Source organism: Perognathus longimembris, chromosome 13 (genome assembly GCF_023159225.1).
Source record: "Perognathus longimembris pacificus isolate PPM17 chromosome 13, ASM2315922v1, whole genome shotgun sequence".
Taxonomy (NCBI): domain Eukaryota; kingdom Metazoa; phylum Chordata; class Mammalia; order Rodentia; family Heteromyidae; genus Perognathus; species Perognathus longimembris.
This window is the reverse complement of record NC_063173.1, coordinates 46,006,872-46,027,470: the sequence shown is the minus strand read 5'-3', so window position 1 is coordinate 46,027,470 and position 20,599 is coordinate 46,006,872. Positions and strand designations below refer to the sequence as shown.

The window sequence follows — 20,599 nt, the reverse complement described above, 5'->3', positions numbered from 1 at the left end:
CATGTCTACTCTGAAGATCATGGTACACACATGTTCTTGACTAGGCTTGTGGATGGGCTCTGAGGGCTTCATGAAGAAGCCTCACACCCATTTTACATAGTGTGAAGCAAAAATAACAGCACATACAAAAGAACTAGATAGGTAGTGCTTCCTCTGGACTCAGGGAGATAGATATGAATTATTGCAGGTATTCTACCATTGTGAGAAAGTGGGTGGGGGGGGGGAATGGGACCAGAAAGGAAAGCAAAAATTATAACTACAAAGTTATATAATGAAGTTATATTGTTGTTCTGGATTCAGAGTACCCTGAATTAGCCCATCTAGAATTGAAGAGAAGGAAATATACCCTCAAGTAATCTCAAGATGCTGCTGAAAACCTCCAAATGTTAGCATGTAGGTTCAAAACAATAAACATCATATACATATTCAGAAGTCTTATGTTCAAGATATTTCTTAGTGTAGCCATCAAGAATTTTCATTTTGCTCAACAACTGACATCCTGTAACTTGGTATTCATTTTCCTAAGAGAAACTTTATCCATTTATGTCAGATTTCTCCCCTAAGTGGCTAGGGATATTAAGTGTGAGAAATTCAGAAATGAAGTCTAATACACATACACTCGAATATTGTTTATACTTTTTCTATCAATAAAAATACATTGAATACTTTGATTCTCTTGTGTCACTATCTCCATTGCAAATAAACAAGCTGAGCTCTCCCCTAAGTTTCAGTTTCCATCCATTATAAAATTCCTGTTACACAAATGGTGCTGGCAAAACTGGCTCAACACATGCAACAAACTAAAACTAGATCCTTATATATCACCCTGCACCAAAATCAATTCCAAATGGATTAAAGACCTCGAAATCAAAACAGACACCCTGAAAACACTAAAGGAAGGAGTAGGAGAAACACTTAGGCTCCTTGGTGCAGGACGGAACTTCCTTAACAAAGACCCAGAAAGGCTACAAATCAAAGAAAGGTTGGACAAATGGGACTGCATCAAACTGCAGAGCTTCTGCGTGGCAAAGGACATAGCTCGCAAGATAAACAGAAAGCCCACAGACTGAGGAGAAGATCTTTACCAGCCATTCAACGGACAAAGGCCTCATCTCTAAAATATATGCAGAACTAAAAAAATTACCTTCTTCCAAAACAAAACCGCAAAGAACCAATAGCCCCCTCATCAAGTGGGCTAAAGACTTACAAAGAGACTTCTCTGAGGAGGAAATGAGAATGGCCAAGAGACAGATTAAAAAGTGCTCTACATCACTGGCCATCAAAGAAATGCAAATCAAAACAACATTGAGATTCCATCTCACCCCAGTAAGAATGTCATATATCAAGAAAACTAACAATAACAATTGTTGGAGGGGATGTGGCCAAAAGGGAACCCTACTTCATTGTTGGTAGGAATGTAAACTGGTTCAGCCACTCTGGCAAGCAGTATGGAGATTCCTCAGAAGGCTAAATATAGAACTCCCCTAAGACCCAGAAGCCCCACTTTTGGGTATTTATCCAAAAGACCACAAACAAAATCACAGTAAAGCCACCAGCACAACAATGTTCATCACAGCACAATTTGTCATAGCTAGAATCTGGAACCAACCCAGATGCCCCTCAGTAGTCGAATGGATCAGGAAAATGTGGTACATATACACAATGGAATTTTATGCCTCTATGAGAAAGAATGACATTGCCCCATTTGTAAGGAAATGGAAGGACTTGAACCAAAGAAACATGGACTCTATGGTCTCCCTTATTGGGAATAATCAGTACAGGCTTAGGCAAGTCATAGCAGAGCATCACAAGAGCCCAATAGCTACACCCTTATGAACACATAAGATGATGCTAAGTGAAATGAACTCCATGTTATGGAAATGATTGTTATATCACAGTTGTAACTACTTTCTTTTTTTTCTTTCTTTTTTTTTTTTTTGCCAGTCCTGGGCCTTGGACTCAGGGCCTGAGCACTGTCCCTGGCTTCTTCCCGCTCAAGGCTAGCACTCTGCCACTTGAGCCACAGCGCCGCTTCTGGCCGTTTTCTGTATATGTGGTGCTGGGGAATCGAACCTAGGGCCTCGTGTATCCGAGGCAGACACTCTTGCCACTAGGCTATATCCCCAGCCCCACAGTTGTAACTACTTTCAACGTCCCATCTGTATCTGTAGCTTCCATTATTGATGATGTTCTTGTATCACCTTCCTGTGGTTGTACCTACACTATCTCTGTAATCTTATCTGAGTATATTGGAAACCATGTACACTGGTATTAGAAGTAGGAATTTGAAAGGGAATACCAAAATTGAGAGACACAGGGTAAAAAAAAGACAACTACAAAAGCAATACTTGCAAAACTGTTTGGTGTAAGTGAACTGAACACTTCAGGGGGGGAAAGGGAAAGAAAGGGGGAGGAGAGAGGGGGGTATGAGGGACAAGGTAACAAACATTACAAGAAATGTATCCAATGCCTAACATATGAAACTGTAACCTCTCTGTACATCAGTTTGATAATAAAAATTTGAAAAAAAATTCCTGTTACATTTACCCTTCCCTTTCTTTCCTCACCCTTTTCCATAATACTCTTGTGGAAGGTCCATGTTGTACCATTGCTTATGTGGACATATTTTCAATGATTCCTATCTCCTCCAAGAAAAACTCCTTATTCTCTAGGGTATGTTCCTGGAGACCTTCTATATAACCCTATTAAGCCCTATTAAGCCATAAAGTATTTAGAAAAGAGTCTCTACTTGCTAATAAGCAGGGGTCATTCTTTGTCTTTGTATTTACAGCAACAAGCTGTAATGCCTAGCATAAAGCAGTGGTTTATTAAAATCATCGCCTCAATACTTCAATATTTCTCCAACTCCTCCTGCGGGGCGGGATGAGCTATGTGTTGGTAAGGCATGTCCATATGAAATATAGTAACATTAGTAGTTATTTTAAAGCCCAAGATAACTTGAAATGATTCTTTCATCAGTCATCCTCACAGAAATTCAAATATTTTTGAATGATAAAAACATTCAAAATGGCCCAGGATCATGAATTAAGTACTGCAGCAGCATAACTCATGGAGATGAAAGCTGAGACTATTTTTGTCAAGGGTCACTCTCCCAATTTCTAGGCCTCCAAAAGATAGTGAGAGAAGAAACAGCATGTCAGAGAAATAGCAATGTAGTCAGTGTTCTTTAAATCTAAATTAATTAAATTCAGTTTAGAGCTATAAATATATCATGCATGTTATTTTTTAAGTCACCCTATCTCAATTTTCACATAAAGTAGTGTGTATAGCATTTCAAGATGAAAAGTAGTCTTTTGTACTATTTCTAATTGTAAGGGGAGGGGGAAATAACAAAAAGTGCTTTGAAAAGATTCTCACAACTTCTCTCCCTATCCTGTCTTCTATCTGACTCACAAGAGAGGAGTCCCCTGCCCCCTCCTCCTGCCCAGCGGAAAAAGAGTGGGTCAGTGTGTGAAAAGGATTTCTGAATCAAGGTTGCAGGATTTTATACCGATTAGACAGATACACAACTTTGGGGACAGACATTGGACGCAAATGGTTTTGTCCATTTCGCTTCAGAAATGTGGCTATTGTTTTATCTTAAGAGCGGATGTAGTCTGCCCAGTTTTGCATACCAAGAAGTATTCCTGTCTCCACATTGTTTTAAAATCACGTAATAAAACATTTCTGTTCTTTTTGAGCAGAGTGAGTCTTTTTCTCAAGGTACAGTACTTCTCTCTTTCTTGGCTTGAAAATGAAACAACTTACCAGTAGGAATTGAACCAGAGCTAACCAATTTTCTATGCAGGATGACTGTGAATTAAAAATCAAGTATGATATCACCATCATAATATTCCTCCCTCTTCTTTCAAACATAAAGATAGCTAAAGTTAGAAGTTAAATATCACATAGTACTTTCCTTGTAAAAAATGCCAGTGGAGCTAATACTTTCTTGAAAGTAATTTATTTTTATCATAACCTGTCACTTTGTAAAAAGTTTCTATCTGGTTTTGGAAAATCTTGTAATAGGGTTAAAAAAAAGGGGGGGATGGATGTGGGGAGGTACTCTTCAAGATTTTGGCCTGTCACCTTTTTTTTTTCTTTTTTTTTTTTTTTGTTTCTTTTATTTGCAGTGCTGGAATATAACCCAGTGTCATGAATACTAGGCAAGTATTTTACTGGTTTTGTATCTAGAAGAAGATACTTTACAATTACCTTCTGTTCTCTCTCTTTTTAAAGGAACTTTTGGAGAAAAAAATACTTTAAAAAACCTTAATTAAGTCATAAATTTGAAAAATACTAGTTATTGAAAAGATTACAGAGTATTCCAATGTGCTCAAACTGTGCTATGACCACTGAGATCCATGAGCGTCAAAAATACTTTAAGCCAGATACCCATGGCTTGCACCCATAATTTTAGCTACTTGAGAGGCTGAGAACCAGAGGATCACAGTTCGAGGCCAGCTCAACCAGAAAGTTTGAAACCCCTTCTTAACCCATAGCTGGGCAGAATGGTGCATGCCTGTCATGCCAAACTGTGTGGGAGGTTGACATTAGGAGAATCAAGGTTTCAGTCCAGCATGGGCAGAGAAGTCCGCTAGACTCCATCTCAACGGAGGGAAGTTAGACATAGTAGAACATGTCTGGGATTCTGGGAACACACACACACACACACACACACACACACACACACACACACACACACACGGAAACCTAAAAGAAGATGGATCTCAGCCACCAACCTGGGCAAACCCTCTCCTAAAAATAGCCAGTGAAGCTGGGTGTTGGTGGCTCATATCTGTAATCCTAGTTACTTAAGAGGCGGGAGTCAGGAGAACAAATCATGGAAGTTGCAGCCAGCCTAGGCAGTCAAAGTACACAGGACTCCATCTCCAGGGAAAGAAGCTGGACACAGTAGCATATACCTGTGCTCCCAGTAACAGGAAACCTAACAACAGGGGGATTACAGCTCAGGCATGCACCTGGGGTGGGGCTAGAGCATGCAGAAGGAGAGCTGGAACAAGACACTGTCCTAAAATAAGAATGGAGGAGAGGGTATGGGGGTATCTCTCAAGTCTAGCAAGTCAAGGCCCACAGTTCAAATTGCCAGCACTGCCAATATATATATATATAAGTAAACAATAAAAATAAACATACACACACAAAAATCTCACACAACTTTGTCATCTTCACTGTGTGAACAAAAGCATTGAGGGATAACTACTGCTAGAACCTTAACACAAATTAAAGCTGCAGTACTGGGAACATCCATCACGTATTTGTAATAATAACTTAAAAAAGGTAACAGCCAATTTCATTTAAAAATCTCTGATGTAGTAGCAAAAAAATCATTAGTTTTATTCAAATTCTTTACCCTCAAAGGCACACCTTTTCAGTGTTCTGAGTAACAAAATGAGAAGTTTGTACATTTATTCTGTGTACCTGACAGGACAGTTGTATTGAGGCAAGCATATATGTACAATGAAGTCACGAGCTCAATCAGGCCCATCTGTCATGCAGTTAGTTGCATTTGACTTGAATGAAAGAGGCAGAAAAAACTGTACTCACTCAAAAAAATGAAGTGATTCTGTCACATCAAGAAATACCATGTATAACACTATTTTATTTGAGAAGATTCTAGCTTTGAAATTAAAATTGCAGTTCTGAGAAAGTTAAATCTACTATCAATATTTTTCTAAGGTGAGGGAGTGACATTAACAACTTCGACTGTTCTATAGTACATCAATATTAGGAAAAATCAATAAAATTTATGAACCAATATTGTGCAGTGCATAAACTTATAAAACCATGAGGATACAAAATCTACTGAAAGTGTGAAGTAGACCAATGAACTCTAATGTGACTGAACATGGAAAGATCACTCCCTGATATTTCAGACTCCATGTTGCAACTAACCTTTAAGAAACTTCCATGTATAAAGTTTTGATGCACCAAAAGAATATCTACAATTAGTCAGGCATTGGTGGCTCACACCTGTAATCCTAGCTACTCAGTAGGCTGAGACCTGGGGATTGTAGTTCAAAGCCAGCCTGGGCAGGAAACTCTGAGACTTACATCCAATAAACTATCCCACCCAGCCCCTCCCCCCCAAAACCTGGAAGTGGCACTGTGGCTCAAGTGTTAGCCTTGAGCAAAAGAAGCTCAGGACAGCACCAGGCCCAGAGTTCAAGCCCCAGGAGGTGGGGGGAGAGGGGAGGGGAGGAGCAGGGAGGGGAGGAGAGGGAAGGGAAAGGAAGGGAAGGGAAGGAGGAGAATATCTGCAATTATCTGAAGAAGCTGTTAAAATATTTTTCCTTTTCCATCTATGGATCTATTAAAGTTAGGTTTTCTTCTGATATGTCAATCAAAGTAACAGATTGTAGATGATATGCAAATTCACCCGGCTTTTATTATGCTAGTACTACAGAATTTTGCACAAAATATACAACCATGCCAGTCTCTTATTAAAATTTTGTTTTAAAATGTTTTTCTTGAAATATGTTTTCTGTTAACCTGTAATAGGTTTTGTCCTATTATTTTAAAATGACTGCTTTGAATTTTTGCTTCAATCTTTGACAATAAACATTGATAGGTATATTCCATATAAACATAACTTTTTAAAGTCTTTAGTAATTTTTAAAAGCTATCATAAAGTCTTGGGACTAAGAAGTTTAATATGGCACTTTAGTATGTAGTTACTACTAGAACAACAAAGTCTCCTAAATAATATAACCAACCACCAGGATCATGAAATTGGCATTAAGTGGCCTTTCATACTGACCTTCATGTCCTTGGCACTTTGAAGATTACAGGCCAATTACTATGTAGAATGACCTTCAATTTAGATGTATTTCCTCATAATTTGTACAGGCTATGCATCATTGTCAGAAATTTCACAGAAGTGAATGTATGTTTCTCACAGCATCCTATCAGAAGGGGCAAACAATTTTTATTTACCCCATTATAACAATACCAAAGAACTTTGATCTTTCATGAAAGTGGCTTTTGTGAGGCCCCTCCATGGTCAAGTTACTACTTTTCCCTTTTTAGTTCACAAGAATTTGGACATTTTGTGGAAAGGTACTTTGAGAGTCTATAAAATAACTCACCATCAAAAATTTGTTGTTGTTGTTTTGTCTTTTATAGACTTTTGTTTTCCAGAGCTGAGGACCGAACTCAGGGCCTTGCGCTTGCCAGGCAGGCGCTCTTCCGCTGAGCTAAATCCCCAGCCCACCATCAAAATTTTAATTGATTTATTTATCAATACAACATGATTTTCTGTCATATTCAACAGATTATAATTTATTCATACAATTATAGTTGTAATGGTCAATCTACCTAAATCTGGTCAGTGGGAGACCCTCCAAGCTGGCATCTCGTGTCTTTTCTGACATATCTACATTAATTATCCATTGACTATTTCCCAGCTCTCTGACTTCCTGAATAGCATAGGTTCGTTCCTAATCTCCCTGTTCTAGCACAGAAGTGGCTATTTCCCTAAGGAACCCTGGTTCCTCTTTGGGAAACTGTTTAGAAATCATGATGTGGGTGCAGAGTTTTGCTCACTGTGACGGGGGAAGCCAAGCTTCTCCCAGAAAGACCCTAGCACTTAGCTTTAGCACCCATCTTTTACAGTGTCACAAACACAGTACATGGCAATTTGGGGGTACTGTTGCAAAGACTTGTTAGTTGCTTGTTGAAAGACTCTATTGATACCATTTAAGTAAAATAGAAGCCAAAGATGCAGTTAGTAGACATGGGTTCTTCCAGGGCTTGAGAGCAATGTAAATAATCTTAGACAGTAAATACACACATATTTTTGATATATAGTGGACAAGAGCTGGAAAAATACTAATTGTTTTGGTTTAATAGGGGATATTTTTATTTGTGACCTTCACCAGGTGGATAAAAGTTCAAATAAAGGCTGGGAATGTGGCTTAGCAGTAGAGTGCTTGCCTAGCATGCATGAAGTCCTGGGTTCGATTCCTCAGCACCACATAAACAGAAAAGGCTGGAAGTGGTGCTGTGATGCAAGTGGCAGAGTGCTGGCCTTGAGCAAAAAGAAGCCAGGGACAGTGATCTGGCCCTGAGTTCAAGCCCCAGGACTGGCAAAAAAAAGAACCCAAAAAACAAATAAAGCGAGAATACTGTTAAAAGAAAGTTCAAATAAATGTTTGCACAATGTAGAAGTGAAGCAAGTTTTATTACTTATTGCATTTCATGATAACAATACATAAGCAGTTCCATATACTGCCCATACTATTTTCCAGAATGTGTACTAAACAGATATGAAAAGTAGATACCATTTGAGCAAAGAAAGAAATTTATAATTGGATTGTTTTTTGCTAAAATCAATCATAGATAAATCCAATAACCATAATATAAACCCACAGAAATAATACGATTATCCTCTATAATGATTTAATAGTAAATATATGCTCCTCAACTCTTTTTGTCTTGAAGGCTCAATATACTGTAAAGTCTATATTTAGCATATAAAAATGTTGTTATTATATCATAAATTTAGCCTTGTAACAGGTTATAGAACTCAGGAAAATTATTTAAACAGCATGAGCCTTTAAAAATGGAATCTTCTGATTTAGGAGTATGGCCCAGTGATAGAGTAGATGCCAGACTTGTGCAAGGATCTCAGTTCAATTCCCAGCACCAGTAAGAAAGGGAAGGGGAGAGCAAGGGAGTGACAGAGGAAGGGAGAGTGGGAGGGAGGGAGCAAAGAGAGAGAGAGAGAAAGAGAAAGAGATAGGGTGTGTGTTAAAGTTCCTGAACTCTTGAAAACTGTGTACTTTTTTTTAAAACCGTCTGTACATATAGACATTTGTAGAGATAAGGTTTTTATCATTTGGGTTGAAGAACAGTGTGTATGGACATGGCTGAAGGGAAATTCATTGTACTGAAGGAGAGAGATGTAATACAGGCAGGGCAAGTCAGAAAACACAAAAGGTAAAGCTGGTGAATTCAGTGGAACTTTCATGTCTCAAAGACTTTATGGGCAGAAGACAAAAGAAGGACAGGCCAATTATAGACCATTTATATTTGTTAGTACCAAAGCTAAGAGCAGTTGGAAAACAAAGCAAAATAAACCGTAACCCAAGACAGAATCACAGGTATACAACATTCTCAGAGTTCCGTGTTGAACTGTGCATTCTGACTTGCACAGGAAGGTCAAGAAGTAGAGGAGTTATCTGATTACCAGGTAAGTCTTCTTTTCTGAGTAGCTCAAAGCCAGCTTATTCTATCTATCTATTCATTATATAAGGGAACCTAATCATAAGACTGAAATCCACTACATTCACAGGCCCTGCCTATATAATCAAGTGAAGGGGACTGCATGGGATGCAAATACTAGAAAGTGAGATTCTGAAGAAGTACCTAAGAACTCTTAAGTTACCAGTTATCCCTCTGTATCTTATTTGTGTAATTTCTCGAACAGGATTACTAAGCCATCACAAAAGGTTTTTAAAGGATTCAATGAACTGACTTCTTGGCTTCCTCTAACAATTATCTTACTGTAATTGGACAGTGTGATAGCCCCGAGCATGCCCTGAAATATATCAATGCCCAGCCAGAACTGCCACCTCTACACGGGGCACAGGCCTTGGTTCTCCAGGCCTTAGCACTCCTGTAATATGACCTAGGATTGAACAGGACCCATTTTAGACTATGTCCAATATACAACAGAGAAATAGAAAAGGCAGCATATATACAAGAAAATGTATATTTTAAGATTTGTACTTCTATTATTTTTATTTTTGCCAGTCCTGAGGCATGGACTCAGGGCCTGAGTACTGTCCCTGGCTTCTTTTTGCTCAGGGCTAGCACTCTACCACTTGATTCACAGTGCCACTTCTGGCCGTTTTCTGTATATGTGGTGCTGGGGAATTGAACCCACAGCTTCATGTATACAAAGCAAGCACTCTTGCCACTAGGCCATATCCCCAGCCCCCCAAAATTTATTTTTTTTGAACACAATAAATGTTAAAATTAAAAAAGGAAAGAAAAGGGCTGGAAATGAGGCTTAGCGGTAGAGTGCTTGCCTAGCATGCATGAAGCCCTGGATTCGATTCCTCAGCACCATGTAAACAGAAACAGATAGGGGGTGGGGGAGGGTGGCAGGATTGGCAAAAAAAAGAGAGAGAGAGAAAGAAAAAGATAAATTTAAAAAACTACTTTGAGATATGATATATTTTTTTCTTTTTTTTCCCCCCAGTCCTGGGGCTTGAACTCAGGGCCTGAGCACTGTCCCTGGCTTCTTTTTGCTCAAGGCTAGCACTCACCACTTGAGCCACAGCACCACTTCTGGTTTTTCTATATATGTGGGGCTGAGGAATCCAGCGCTTCATGTATGCAAGACAAGCACTCTTGCCACTAGGCCATATTCCCAGCCTGTACTTTGCTGTGTTTCTAAAAAGCCAAAAGATGAACTAAGAAAGCCAAATGTAGATACCGAAGAGAAACTTCTTATAGGAAGTATACAACACAAAAAAAATTTAAGAAAGATTTAAATTTACTGTTTTCAAGACCATGAAAAAACTTACATAGCACTATACACTTCAGGTGATAATAATGTATTAAAACAGGTTCCTCACTTGAAACAAAATGTACCATTCTGATGCTAGATTTGAGAGCTTGTTTGGAGGTTCTAGCAGGGGAGCGCAGCTACTCCTATACCTTTGACTGAAGACCGGTCCTCCTCTATCGGGGATGGTCGGGACGCACATGGAGCAGCAAGGGAGGAAGGGGACACCCGCCTAGCCAGCCAGATCAGCCGAATCAACCCTGGCGATCAATGGGGTGACAGATGTCGCAGCCAGATCGCCCTCACATCCCTGATGCTAGATTTGATAGTGTAGGAGGCAATGTGTATAGTAACCCTGGGTATATAGAAAATCTTTATATTTTCTGTTCAATTTTGTTATAAACTCCAACTGCTTTAAAGTATAGTCTATTTTAAAAATAAGACTACAAAATATTCTTTAAATCTAGCAAGACAAATCTGTAACAAATATTCTTCAAAGTATTTCTGTATCTTTTTAAAAAGGCTTCAAAGTTTTTCTCCACCGCCCCCCCCCAAGTAATTCTTAAGAACCTGCCAACTTGAAGGAAACTCTTGTGCAAAACACAGAGAACAGCTCACATTCCCACAGTGCTGTTCTATTCAGGAAAAAGAAACCTACACTCCTATAAATTTAATTCTCCAGCCACACAGAATCACAAGCTAGCATATGGGGCTTTGCTTCCTTTTAAAATATGCATTACCATTCCTAACATTCTGGGTACAGTACTTACTTGCCTTCATCTACCCTAAATAGCTGTGTTGTATGAAAGTCCCAGAGGCAATGCTGCTCTGCAAAATGATGGTCTAAGTTAACATTAAACCCCTCTAGAAAAAGTTATCTTGTAAATGTGCCAAGAGAAAATTCAATTAATAAGGTTTCGAACTGTGTGTAAACAGGTGAAGAACACCCATCACTCATATAATATATAATTTTACGATTTAACATAGCATATGACTTCTCGTATGAAAACACATTAGCTCTTTGACATTTTCAAGAATGAATTTATAAGAGAAAGCAGGGATGGCTCATTTTCCAATCCACACAGTAATTTCCTACACATTTCATCTCTATCATCATTACCACAATCTTTAGACTGTACTTCCAAGTCTCCTTATTATTAAGGATTCACCACTTAGAACTATGCTAAAGAAGGGAAACTGTTAGGTCAACCAACCTACATTCTGTAGGTCAAAAGATTTATACAGCAGCCTTGATTGAAAAGGCTAAGCAAGAGCACAAGGCCTGGAGTTCAAACACCAGCGCACACACACACACACACACACACACACACACACACACAAAGAGAAAAAAGAAACACAATAGTCATATTTTCACTTTAGATGTTTTTTGTTTTGTCTTGTTTGTCCACAGAAAGAATTAAAGTCTGAGCACTAGCTATGGTCTATGACTATATTGCAGCATGATTGTAAATGCTGCATTGATTCCTATTTACCAAAGCAACTGAAAGAGACTGTCAGTACAATTCAAAGTACAATTCCATTCCTAGGTAGATGTCCAACTGAATTGAGTGTATACATATGCCAGAAATGTATACATAGATAAAATTATTTATGGTAACATTACTATTAATAGCCTCAAACTGGGAGCAATTCAAATATTCATGATTGTAGATAGATAGCTTAAGATAGAATAAACAACACAAGTTTGAATATTCATGAAGTTAAAAAATCTATAGCTATGTGTAAAAATATGAATGAATTTAACATTGAAGAACATTTATAGGTAATAGAAAATACTATTTATGTGATAAAACAGAATATCTTGATTTTTCAAAACAAAAAGTAGGTTGAACAGAACTTTCCTACAAGTACCTGCTTGGGACACAACAGAACAGCGCGTTGGAAACAAGTTCCTAAGGAACCAGGGAAGGGATTGTTGGGAAAACAACAGTAGGCTAGCTTTGAGGGAAGTACACACATGTTCCTCTGAGGAGGCCAAAAGCCAGGTGCTGGTGGTTCATGCCTATAATCTCAGCTGCTCAGGAGGCTGAGATCTGAGGATCGTGGTTTGAAAGCTTCCCTGACAGGAAAATCCATGAGACTCTTTTATCTCCAATTAAATACCAAAGAATCCAGAAGTGGAGCTATGACTCTAGTGACAGAGAGCTAGCCTTGAGCAAAAAAGCTCAGGGACAGTATCTGGGTACTGAGTTCAAGCTCTAAGACCAGCAAACCCCTCCCCCCCCCCGCCAAAAGAAAGACACAAAATACAACAGTTTCTAATTATCCCCCATTTTATTTGCCAACTTTGCAGTTATCCATCATCTACTGTGGTCAGAATGTATTAAACTGAAAACTCCAAAATTTAACAAATAAATTGAAGATTCCAGAAATAAATAATGTGTACATCTTTCAGTAAAAATCTGAGTAATGAAATCCATGCTGTCATTCTGGGGTACAACGCTGCTCTTTGTCAACAATACCCATCTGTCCTTTGGTCATTTAGTTTTGTTCATAGGGCCAACTGTCATGGTACTGCAGTGCTAATGTTCAAGTAACCCATATATTACTTAATAAGGGCTCCAATATGCAGTCGAAGTGATGCAAAGATAGGACCTTTGCATGGGCAGATTAACTGTGTAACTATGTAGCCATGTGGCAGGGTATATAAGAAAAAGCATAGTGTATAGAGAGGTCGGATACTACCCAGTAGTTTCAGCTGGAGTCAAACACATTGTTTTCTAATGAGTCAAGCTTGGAGCAACAGGGCACAGCACACAGAAGGGGCCTTAAGAGTCTCGATCAATACCATAAAGGATAATAGGCGTTAAGGGTGTAGAAATGTCCTAAGAAACATTTTCTGGTAGGGGAAAAGAGAACAAGACCTGCAGGCAGATGGTCTGTGAGTGAAGCTCAGCTTTATTGCCTCTGGGTGATCTAGCGAAGCCTTGCCACATCTCAGTGTCTTTAGTATAACCTAAGGATCAGCTGTGGATATTTACTTCATTACTGATTTAGGAAATATCACAGGGCTTTTAAATACATCTAAACAGTTTTCTTTAGTTATTTGTTTTATTAGCAGTCATTCCTAAGAGTGCATAACTTGAAAATAAAAGACTATCTCTTTAAAAATTTCCCTTCTAGTCCAAAATGCTCATCTTTTAAAAGATCCAGGGAGAATAAGCAAGCAAAGCATGCAGCCATAAACTTTACTTAAAAAAAGTACTCCCTGTTATTTTGATATTGCATTTTTGGAATGCATCTTGCAAAAATTACCATTTATGTATCCAAACAATTATAGCTAGTTTGTACATATGCAATGGGTGAAATTAAGTTGTCAAAACAACTGGTAATTGGCCAAAAACATATAACTTCATTTGATGGAAAATTCTGGCTAAAGCAACTCTTCTCAATAAGTTTCAAAGTACTTTCTATGATGAAAAGGGAAGCAATTCCTACATAAAATGAACATTTAAAGGAATATGTTTTTCCACAAGTTCTTTTATAAATGAAGGCTGTACCCAATTTACAATTATCCACTTAAAATAACAATCAATAATTTGAAGTGGGAAGAGAAACGCCCATCATCTACTTAAATGGTACTCCCTCAATTCCTAACACCTTTGTCCCACGTTTCCAAAGGCAAACTAAAGGGGATGGGGGAGAAACTGGTATTAAAAAAAATAAAAAAAATACAAGTCACTGAGCTATCAATAATCCAATTGGAAAGACCACTGTTTTAAAGAAACTATACAAACTTAGGCAAACATTTTAATTAAGAGGTACAGCCAGTATCTGGCCATAGTGCACAGCACACCCACATGCTAATTTCAGCTGTAGAAGAGCAACAGTCAAGCAGCTGCCCTAATTGGAGATGCAGACCAACACATACTAATTTGGCTGGGCCAACTAATTGGTAGGTATGTGCAATTCTCACAAAACATCCACCCATATTACAGATGTTGTTCTCCATCTGAGTAAATGATTGGTAACGAATAAGAATAAAGTTAAAATAAGCTACACTTTGTGAAATTGCTTAGTGGGACTGCTTTACAACAGGTTCCCACGTTAATTTAGAATCATATAGAAGTATACCAAAATTAGAGCCTAAATGGAACATCAAACTCATCTGTCTGTGCAACATTAGGAATACAGTGAAGTTGCATAAGAGATATATCCACACAAAAATTGCTAAGTACCACACCCCTTAATATTATACCAGGAAGGGTACAAGCAAATGCAAAAGGATTGTGTCCTTTTCTCTTTAGAATCTAATATAAACCAAACACTGATTGTCATGTGAAAAATTTAAAAAAACTTTTCTTATGAGGAAATGTTTTATTGTTTATGCAGAAAATTTTTTAAAGGATAGAAGGGGGACATATCTGCTTGCCAACATGATATAGTGGACACCAAGTTTATTCTCTTGCCTCAAACTAAAAAATATGAAACAATGGTTTTCAAACTTTGAATAATAGCTGACATAGGAAAATAATGCTCTGAAAGAAGGAAACAAACAAGGTAAGCTGACAAGTGATCTGGGTCTGTCACAAACAGATGAAAGCAAGAATCCAATGAAGTGAATACCAAGAGAGGTTGGAAAACAAACAAAAATAAATAAGAATTGTAAAATAATATCCTGTCAACCTAGAATTTTATTTTTTAGCTTGAAAAATAGTTTATTTCCACTTTCACAAATACATGAGCCTCTGACCATTACACAAGGCACCACAAATTAAATAAAACCTTAGAGTATATTTGTCTTACATGATTCAAGACAAAGTGGATCTTAAAAGCAAATGGGTGCCAATTATGGAGGTGGTATAGGAAGAGGTTTAGGAGCAGTAGTGGCAATAGGGTTTCTGCATTTTTCTACAGTGTTTATTGAGATTGGCAGTAATCGGTACATGTGCAACATAACAGTAGTTATCAAAAATTAGAACATCAACCTAGAATTTTAGAGCACAGAAAATACCTTTTAAAAGTACAGGTGGAAGCTGGATACCAGCTGAAATCCTAGTTACACAAGAGGCTGAGACTTGAGGATCGCTGTTTGAAACCAGCGTGAGCAGGAAAGTCCACGAGACTCTTATCTCCAATTAACCACCAAAAGCCAGAAATGGAGCTATTGTTCAAGTGCCAGAGTGTTAGCCTTGAGGAAAAAAAACCTCAAGGATAGTACCCAGTCCTTGAGATTTTGTACTCAAGGCTAGCACTCTACCACTTAAGCCACAACTTCACTTCTGTATTTTTTGGTAGTTAATTGAAGATCTGTCTCATGAGCATGATTTCATGCCCAGGTAGGCTTTGAATCCTGATTCGCAGATCTCTGCCTCCTGTGCAGCTGGATTATAGGTATGAACCACCACTGGTGCCTGGCTTAAGCATGTTTTCAAGATAAAGTATGTTTGTTAAATGGTGGCAACTGAAAAGTACACTTCATGGATGGATGTCCCCAGAGATTTAGCAATGTCTTTAGTGTCCATGGTAAGATGCATGCCTTCAGGGAAAGCACTGACTAGATCATATTAATTAGCTCTATATTATACTTGAGTAGGGGATTCCACTCTGACATTGCTGGTTATTATAGTTAATTAGCCATCGGGATTTTCATAGGAGGGTCCCACTTTTCCTTCAAACTTACCTGGTCAGAAAACAGTTCTTAAGAAAAAAGCATTTAAAGAACAGCCTCAGCACAGGATAAATCTTGAAAATTATTGATGATGCAGTAAATTAACTTAAGGGTTAATGTTGGGTTACCCAACATTGTCACCAAAAGCAGATAGCTACGGTACTAGGAAACTTACTGTTTACACAGGACTGTACTGTAAAATGAAATACTTTGTAAAAGCATGCTGCTGACCATTGGAACAAGAAATGTGCAAAACTGAATGGAAATAATGAGAGAAATTATTTTGAGGAATCAATCTTTTCTTTTTTCACTGTGACTGAGTGACTTGAACAAATTGAAATGAACACTCTTTGAATGGTGTGCTGTCCTCCTGGTCCCTCATAATTCAGCAAAAATGCTCTCTGGGAAATCACTATATAGTTTGTATACTATGGCAGCCTGTGTTTTCCAAACAAAAACAAAGATTATACTCTAATAGTATCCCACTTTCTGCAAGTTCTTTGTCAAAGTATCCATGCCACACCTCCATCATGAGGGGCTGAGAGTGGAGCTGAATAGTAAAGGATTTACTTCCCAGACATGAAGTCCTGGGTTTGAACCCCAGCACTGTGAGGCATGGGAGGAGGAAGTAGAATCTACCCTCATTTCCTCTCCTTATATCTGGGTAGACTCAATACTACTGTTGATTTTTTTGTTGTTTTGTTTTTCTTTTGTGTTTCATTCTATTTTGTTTGAGGCAAAGTCTTACTATGTAACCCAGGCTGGGTTCCAATGTTCAATCCTCCTGCCTCAGTCACTCTAGTGCTGGGATTATGCATATGTACATCACATTCAGTTTCATGACTGCTTTAACTGCTGATACTAATATCAAAAATGTATTTTAAAAAATCATTTCTGCCTGGATCTTCCAAAACACTTCACTTGGATTAAGACAGTCACCATGTAAGAAACCCAATTACCTTGATAGCTATGCTAGAGAACCTACTTGTAGGCATGGTAGCTACCAAACCCAGTGGAGCCCAGCCTTGCAGCTACCCACTGCCACTGTACCAGTCCCGTGAGAGACGCCATATTGGATCTTATACTATACTAAGTGACTTCAAAAATGCCATGAGGGGGCTGGGAATATGGCCTAGTGGCAAGAGTACTTGACTCGTATACATGAAGCCCTGGATTTGATTCCTCAGCACCACATATATAGAAAACGGGCAGAAGTGGCACTGTGGCTCAAGTGGTAGAGTGCTAGCCTTGAGCAAAAAGAAGCTCAGGGACAGTGCTCGGGCCCTGAGTTTAAGGCCCAGGACTGGCAAAACAAAAACAAAACAAAACAAAAATGCCACAAGGAACAATGGGATGATCTACCTGACTGCTGGCAAGATTCCTAACTGGTAGAATTTGGAAGCATATAAAATGGTTGTGGCTAAGTTCAGGGTAGTTTGTTATGAAACAATAGTGATTGGTAAATAACCTAGAAAATCAACAGATAAATTTAAAGAAGATAATTGTGCAGAAAATATTATGTATATATGTATATATATATAATACATGCATTATACATATAGGTTAGTCTTGTATACAAAACTAAACAATGGCCAAATATTATACAATATACCTTGAGTCCCTTTACTTTACATGGCAATGTAATACATTGCATTGGCTCAATAAGAATCAATCTTTCTCAAACTGGAGATGAAGCTCAAATAGTTGAGTACCAGCCCAAACAATATGAGTCAAAAGCATGAGGCCATGAATTCAAACCTCAGTACTAGGTGGGGGGGGGGGGGGGGAATCTTACTTTTCCAAGCTATAATTAGATAAATTTGTAACCATGATCATGCCAAACAAGCCTGATTTAATAGTAAATCTCATTTAATTAGGAATGACAATCTCACCAGTGAGAAAAAGGAATCTGACTCCAATATGTTGAAGCAATGCTTCAAAGACCTTCTCATAAACTATCCTGTGCCTATAGCTTATAAGGTTTCATTAGGGATAGAAAAAAACAGTATTTTCTTGAAGCCAAAAACACTGAAAATTTAGACATTGGAGAGTGAAAGATAGCTCCACAGTTACAAGTACTACAGTAGAAGCTAGCTGGATTGGTTTTAGTTCCTAGCTTGGGAATATAAAAATTCTAAGAGCAATAAAGATATTCCTGGAGCCGGGCACCAGTGGCTCATACATATAATTTTAACTACTCAAAAAGCTGAAATCTGAGGATTGCAGGTTGAAGCCAGCCCAGGCAGGAAAGTCTGTGAGACTCTTAACTCCAATAAACCACCAGAAAACCAGATGTGGCACTGTGGCGCAAAGTGGTAGAGCACTAGCCTTGAGCAAAAGTGCTCAGAGATAGCACTTAGGCCCTGAGTTCAAGCCTGACAATGGACAAAAGGAATAAAAGATACTTCTGGAATTATATAAGTGATATATGCAAATTAATTCCTAACATAATGTGTTCTTGTTTCATTAAACATTAAACAAGGTCTTTATGTAACAAGGTATATTAACAACACTTTCTGCATCAGAAAATTGTGGAATACATTTATTTTGTCAAATCTGCATCCTAGCAGCACAGCTTTGATTACAAATAAGGACTGAAAAAGTGAAATGGACATTTTTTTACTTATCCTAAAGCTGTTTTCCCTGAAATAAGTTACAGGGGGGAAAAAAAAGAAATACCTTGTTTGTTTTTTTTAAATCAAAGCTAATTAAAGTACATTCAGTCCAAATTTTATGACTGCCATCCATATTTATTATAAGTATCATCACCTCTAAATTCTGTGAACAAACTGGTTGTTCTGTAAGATAGTCTCCTTTGTAATGCACTTTCTTGTAAATAAATGCCCAGGTTGACATTCAAATATTAGCTAGGATAATTTTCATTGATGAACCAAAAAATTGGCATTTAATACTTAATATATAGGTAATCCTGGCTGACAATGGTAATAAAATAAAATAAGCTAATTCTAGTTGATGACTTTAAGCTTGTCTTAACTGCACAGGTAACAAGAACTATAATTCCATCAAAGCATTTAATCTTTATGAAACATTTATCTGTTGTGGGGTAAAACATGTAGTTTTCTACTAAGCTATACATAATCCTTTAAATTTTTTCCCCATAGAACTTGGGTTATGATAAGTAGGCTGCCTACGTGCACATGGCAACAGGAGTTAGAAGGCAAGAAGAACCAAGAGGTCTCTCATTTTTTTCAGTTGGTAGATGATTTCCTCTTCAATGTCCTCTTGTCCTCTTTCCTTCTTTCTTTCAGACAGCAGTGTACAAGGGATGAAATTAACCCACTAAAGTGCTAATGGACAAGTGATCCTTGTTAAACTAACTTGGATGACATGATTCTTGGCTGGAATCTGACAGAGAATTTACTAACAAAAGCTAACACAGTGTTAAAGTTCTTCCTAGTGGGAAATAGGATGCTGGTAACTGATGATGTAGTAAGTACTTAGAACTAACCAAATTAATCCTGATTACTGATTGTAAGGAAATACTTGAAAAGATGCCTTAGAAAACCAAATGGCCGTTACATTTGAGTTTGGCATGAATGAAGGGTACAAAATCCATGGCACACTATGGTTTCCTCTCAATGCACTGGAGGATTTACGAAAAGAAAACGTCAGGATTAATTTTCAATTCGCAATTACCATGGGCGGAACAGAGGACTTCTATGGTGGCTATAATAAAAAAATTTTTTTTTGAGGTACCCAGAGGTACCAGTTAGAGAATTACAACAGAAGTTGAATTTCAGGACTTGCCAGATCTCCTATGGGAAAGTACAAGTCCTAACTGAGAGTGAATGAGACCTTAGAATTAGGGTAAGGTATCAAGGTGGACCCAGGTGATGCTTACAGTCTTCAACTCCAAACTATGTCAGGTTCCCCTCACAGTACAAATACACACGATCTGCTCTTTATGGCCCTGACATTAGTATTCCCCGCTTGAAATCCTGTAATAAAGCCAACCAAATAGTGGGCTTGGGGCAATATTATTTCTTTCCTCATGACACAACATCCCCTTAATGCCAACCACAACAAGGTTAGATCACAGCATTATCTGGGGAATAAGGGCAGTCTGATCCATAAGCCAATATCTGATACACAAAAGCTGTAACAAATTCCATTACTTTTATTGGTAGAATGTGTGAAAATGGATTGTATGAGTGCTAGACCAAGGAAAACAATATAATACCTAAATGGGTCTTTTTGTAAAATATAATTTACTTACCAAAGAGCAATGATTTCATACTAAGCTCATTGCTAGCATACCTTCAGTAGTTAACTTGGTTGGCTAAGTGAAACTTGGGCTCCATGGCAGTCGGCATATATGAGACTTAGAGGACACAACTTCCCCACCATAAGGTAGAGGCAAAGATCCAAAGGCTTATGGAAATGAGGATGCTAGAATAGATACATCATGT

The 20,599-nt window shown here is 38.1% G+C and overlaps 1 protein-coding gene across 1 annotated transcript in view; it reads right to left on the bottom strand.

The window, feature by feature from the left end:
* Positions 1–20,599, bottom strand: part of Hsd17b12 (hydroxysteroid 17-beta dehydrogenase 12) — a 121,561-nt gene that overhangs the window by 53,019 nt on the left and 47,943 nt on the right. The gene's annotated exons all lie outside the window — the stretch shown is intronic.